A 5,511-nucleotide genomic window follows, 5' to 3' on the forward strand; every position below is an offset into this window, starting at 1 on the left:
ACTTACTTTAAGTATGAATTGCAACAGGACGTAAATGGTAACGTATGCTTCAAAATGGATCAAGTGTTTAAGTGATGTGTTTCAATCTGATATTGTTTGTGAGTGTTTGATATATATTTCATCGACAATAAGCGAGATACAATGTATAATAGGCAGATAACAAGATATATTTGGTACCTTGATACAAATACTGTAAAACTCTTTTTCTTATTTTTAAATTTCTGAAACTACAGAGCGCAATGGGCTTGGATTGCTTAATTATTACTATTTTGAAAAGTTCACGTCTTGAGCGAAATTTGGGCTGAGACCACATGTACTCCTTTCATATTTTTGTAAGGTTCTGTTCTAACCGCACATAATTTTTTTCCGAAACTGCCTATCTATCTTCTTCAGTGTACAACAAACAACGAGTTGGCCCGATACTATTAGAGTTTTAGCAAAGCATCTGATAAAGTGAGCCATAAGAAAGTCCTGTTTAAAAAAGCATGATTATGGTATACATGGCGAAACACTAAAATGGATTAAGAGCTTCCTGGAAAACCGACTTCCATCCGTTATCCTTAACTGTACAAGCTCAGAGCCAATAGCTGTCTCTTCTGACGCTCACCAGTGTAAAGTGCGTCTATCCGCAGATGACACTGCCATATGCATGTCACTTAATCATGTTAATGCTAACGGCCGCTTCGTTATAGCTATGACCTACTCGGAAATACATGAATTTTTTTTGTGTCAATTCGCCGTAAAACCTAACTCCTCCATTCATTATATAGCTATGACCTTGGTTTTAATATAGCTCATTAACTAAGTCCCGCACTTTGGATTAGAATGTTAAATAACAATTTACAAAATATTTAAGTAAGCTTTCAATAATAATCAGACTGGTCTAAAATTAGCATATCAACAAATTTATAAACAATAAATTTTTCATTGTAGTAATGAATACAAAAATCCTTTTTTTCTGAAAGATGCTCTAAATTGCTTTAAGAATTAATTGTAATTTTAACAAATTTAAGATTTAATGTAAATAAAATGTTATTTAAATGTTCAAAATGAAAGGGAATTAATTCATGCAATACCAGAATTAAGCCTGAGTTACTATTCTTCTAATAAGCATATTAAATATAAAAGTCAAACCGTTTCAAATAATTTTACAAACTTGCCTTTCTAATGAATTCCGGCTAAATATATATTTCTCATATAAATCTTTGACAAATATAATACAACAGTTCTTACTAGTACACTGATATAATTCATTTGGCAAATTTTGCTAATTAGATTTATACACAGATCTATACTGAAATAACCCTACTTTGGTTAGGCAAACAGGATAAGAAAATACCTGCAGTGAAAATCTAACTTGTATAAAACACCCATTTAACACAGAAAAGTGTAAACGATCATTTGTATAAAATCCACTTGATCAAAATCTGATACCGTTGCGTTTTGGGTATTAATAAAGGGAGGTAATAAAATACATAATAAATAAATTATTTCATTTAATTGTTGATGTTATATAAAGCCAATGATAAATACCAGATATATTGTAATAAAGAAATTATATGTAAATAAAATTTTGATTTTTTCAACAATGTATAAACCTTTTTGAATACAATGATATTTATACTATATATTCTATTTCCACAGTCGTCGTACACCGCTTGATGGATCTTCATTAAACTTGAAACGCCGTGGTTCTAAAATCAATTTATTAACCACAAAACATTTTGTATGCCGGGCCGACAGCCTGGTCAATCGTGAGCGAGGGATACCGTTGGACTAATTCTTTTCCCAATCTCATGGGCGGTTTCGTGCAATATGCTACTTCAACATTATCGAGGCTGAAATATTTGAAAAATACGTTGCTATATGTTCTATACTACATAAAATTAGCAATCTTCTGAGAGGTGTAACACATAGCCAGGCTCTTAAAAAAAGAAAACAAAATCTTCCACTGACAGCTAAAAATGTAGGTATGAACACATGAGTAAAAAGCTTTGTTTACATTTCTATAAATTCAAAAAATCTCCTTGAAAATACTATTAAAATGTCAAGTTTAGGTCCACAATGAAATAAAAAAAGGAACTGGCTTAAGTTACATAAAACATGAAAATGCCACTTTAATTTGGAAAAAAAATGAGGATTTTTTCTTTCCGCCATTATGCGACTAGTCCGGAAGTGCTGCTTGATTACCTAGTTAGTACTATTTGACCTTTAAGAATAGGTGGCCTTAGATGTATAAGTGCCAGTTTCATTTATAGTAGCTTCTTTGCATAAAAGCTTGATAAAATCATTTTTCGATATTTAATGCCATTTTCAGTAACGCGTGTCACTGCGGCAATTTTCCTCATAAATACTTGTTGCGACATTACTTTTAACCATTTCTCCTAGTTTGAGCTTATTTTCCCCTATTTTTTTGTTTTGTAATCAAATTTGAATATGCATTTACTGAAAAACAATAATACACTCAAAACAGTAAAAATGTGATTTTTCAAAATTTTTCAGCAAATCGCAATAAAATGTTCATTTCCTATCTGACGAAAGTAGCCCATTTATATTCATATCTGGACAAATCTCAATTTTTGCCAAAGTTGATGTTATATGTTGAAATTTGCTATATGTTGTATATAAAATTAGCAACACTATGGAATATCTTCCAAACTGACAGCTCAAATGTGGTAATGAACACATGAGTAATAAGGTTTGTTTACATTTCTATAAATGCAAAAATAATCCTTGAAAATGCTACCAAAATGTCAAGTATAAGTCCACAATGAAATAAAAACAGGAACTGGCTTCCACAAAACATGAAAATGCCACATTAACTGGGAAAATATTGAGGATTATTTTCTTTCTGCCTTTATCCGATTACCTATTTAGTCCTAGTATTTGACCTACTCAACGGATTTACAAAGCGTCAGTCTTTCCGTTGTTTTTGTTTTTACAAAAAAAAACAAAAAAAAACACCAAACGAGACGGACTGGAATAGTGTTAAAAGCTCTCTACTTGACTGTCAAAACCCCACACAAAAATATGTAACCACACACATAAAATACAAATATTGCAGTATTAACATAACTGTATGTGTCTCATTAGACACCATAAACAATACATGTTTTCTGTTTACAAGCCCCGAATTTTGTGCTCCGACTTCCGGTCGCATATCGAAACCTCGTTATTACGGCTTGGTATCTCATTCTTACGAGAAAATTATCTTTAAAAAAAAAATTCACTTCAGGTTGAAATAAACAAAGTAACATCATATTGATTGTTTCCTATATATGATTTTCTTTTTTGAGAGAAAGAAAATGTAATTTACATAAAATATTGTATTTTGTCATGATCCAGAAACTGATATATATTTTATTATTGCCACAAAGTATTATTATATATTTAAGGTCAAACGATCAAGGTAAGGTAATAGTGGTCGCTAGGACTTCAGGGCCCTTTTGTATATTGTACATTGCAATTATCTTGGGTCATTGATTTGCGAAACAAGGTTTAAGTTACAATTGCCTGTTGCTCCCGACATGAGTGCCCATTTCCATCCAGTAGAGATCCCGAGACGAAAGAGAGACCACAGGCATTGTGAAACGAATTTGAACTTCTATTTGTAGCAAGTATAGAAACCCGAAATGAAGGAATTATTTTGCAATGCCTACGTTTGAATATGGATGCATTTATAGTACCTAAAGACAAGCAATAATTTTGACCTACATAGGATTTTAAAAAAAACTACAGAAAAGATCAACCAGAATTATTTATAAAGAAGCCCCTGAAAATCGTTTGAAAGGTTTAAAATGGCTATCTTTTGTAAGAACATGAAATAGGTAAAGTTAGTAACCTTAATTTGTTTACATTATATTTCAAGAAATGTTCATCAACTTACAATAAACTATAAACAATTTATCTTCAGATATTATTTTTCAACATTAGCTTTATTAATATGTTTATTTAACCACATGGTTAAGGAATGCAGACATAATAAAAACAAACGCCACAACTGCACGATTAACTTCCTTTTAAAAGAAAAGACAAAAAAAAGAGGGAACTGTTATTGCACAGAAAAGATTGAGCCATTTCATTTAGTTATTGTTTATTATGAATGTGCTCAGTCATTCCGATGTCTAAACACGTAAAATAAGGCCAAGCAAAATTATATCTATGTAATTTGAGTGTCTTCGAAACATATATACTTGCTAGGCAGTAAAAATTAAGGAAGAGTCGATAAAACATTTACAACGTCTTCCTATCAACTTTCTTGATACAAACGAAAACGTTTAACAACTAGACGTAGAAAACACGCCAATTTACAAAACGAAAAAACAAAATAATAAAGTAAATGACTAAATTAAAGAGAAAGATCTTTTATCAACTTTTCAGCGTGACCATTCTTTGAAATGTTCTGATAGCTTTATAACCTTTAACCTGCTAAATTTCTAAAATGGACTGATCCATCATTCATTTTGGGCAGTACCATTTATTATTCGAAGGGTTGTTCACTACTGAAAATGTACTGACTGAAAAGCAAACGCTGCAGACCAGGATGTGCAGGCTGATCTTGGTCTACACTGGTCGCAAAGACAAAATTACTTGCCGGCAGCAGGCTAAAGGTTATTAACCCACAGAAAGGATATCTAAATTAATTAAAAGTAGGGTTTAACTTCCTTAAACCTTAGAAAGCATTTCTTAAATGAAAGGCATAAAGGACTGAAGATACACTTTATTTCTGGTTTTTAACATTTAGAAAATGTTTTCTTTCTGTTCAAAGAGCCGCATATCCATTCGCCCAAGACTTTGGTTTGGCCTAATTGCTTGTTTGTTGTAAAACATAACATATTATCGCTTAATTTGATATCTTATTTCAATCAAAATAATTAATAACATTGAATAATAAAGATGTTTTTCCGTTATAATTTAAGGGTCATGTACCAGTATAAATTCGTGCTCTTTTACCTGCTGAGGAGTACCACATGCACCACATGCTCCGTTTACATACCGTCATTTACTTGAGCTCGTCATCGGGAAACATGATCCAGTCCGATTTTCATCCTTAAGGGGAATTCTATGGGTACCTGTGAATCCGTCTGGTTCCTGGCCTCGGCGGTCAGCAAGATTTGCAGCGATCTGGTCTAAAGAAGAAGCGATATTTTACTTTCAAGTGGCTATTTGGCAATGGCCCCGCGTCTGATAACCGGTTCAAGAATTCCGGTAACCAGACGCCCGTCCTACCTTATGGGGCTGTCTAGGTATCCGTTAACAATCTGGCTGTAAACAGATACATATTTGATGTATTTATGTGCTGCCAGGTATAAAAACTGGAGTGACATGTCATTTATTCCAGATTGACAATCCTGCGGCTGTTTATTGTAGGTTTATCAGAACCACAGACCAGACTGATTTAAAAGAGTTTTTTTATTTAACTACTACTACTACTACTAACTACTACTAACTACTACTGCTACTACTACTACTAACTACTACTGCTACTACTACTACTACTACTACTAACTA

Source organism: Mercenaria mercenaria, chromosome 18 (assembly GCF_021730395.1).
Source record: "Mercenaria mercenaria strain notata chromosome 18, MADL_Memer_1, whole genome shotgun sequence".
NCBI lineage: Eukaryota > Metazoa > Mollusca > Bivalvia > Venerida > Veneridae > Mercenaria > Mercenaria mercenaria.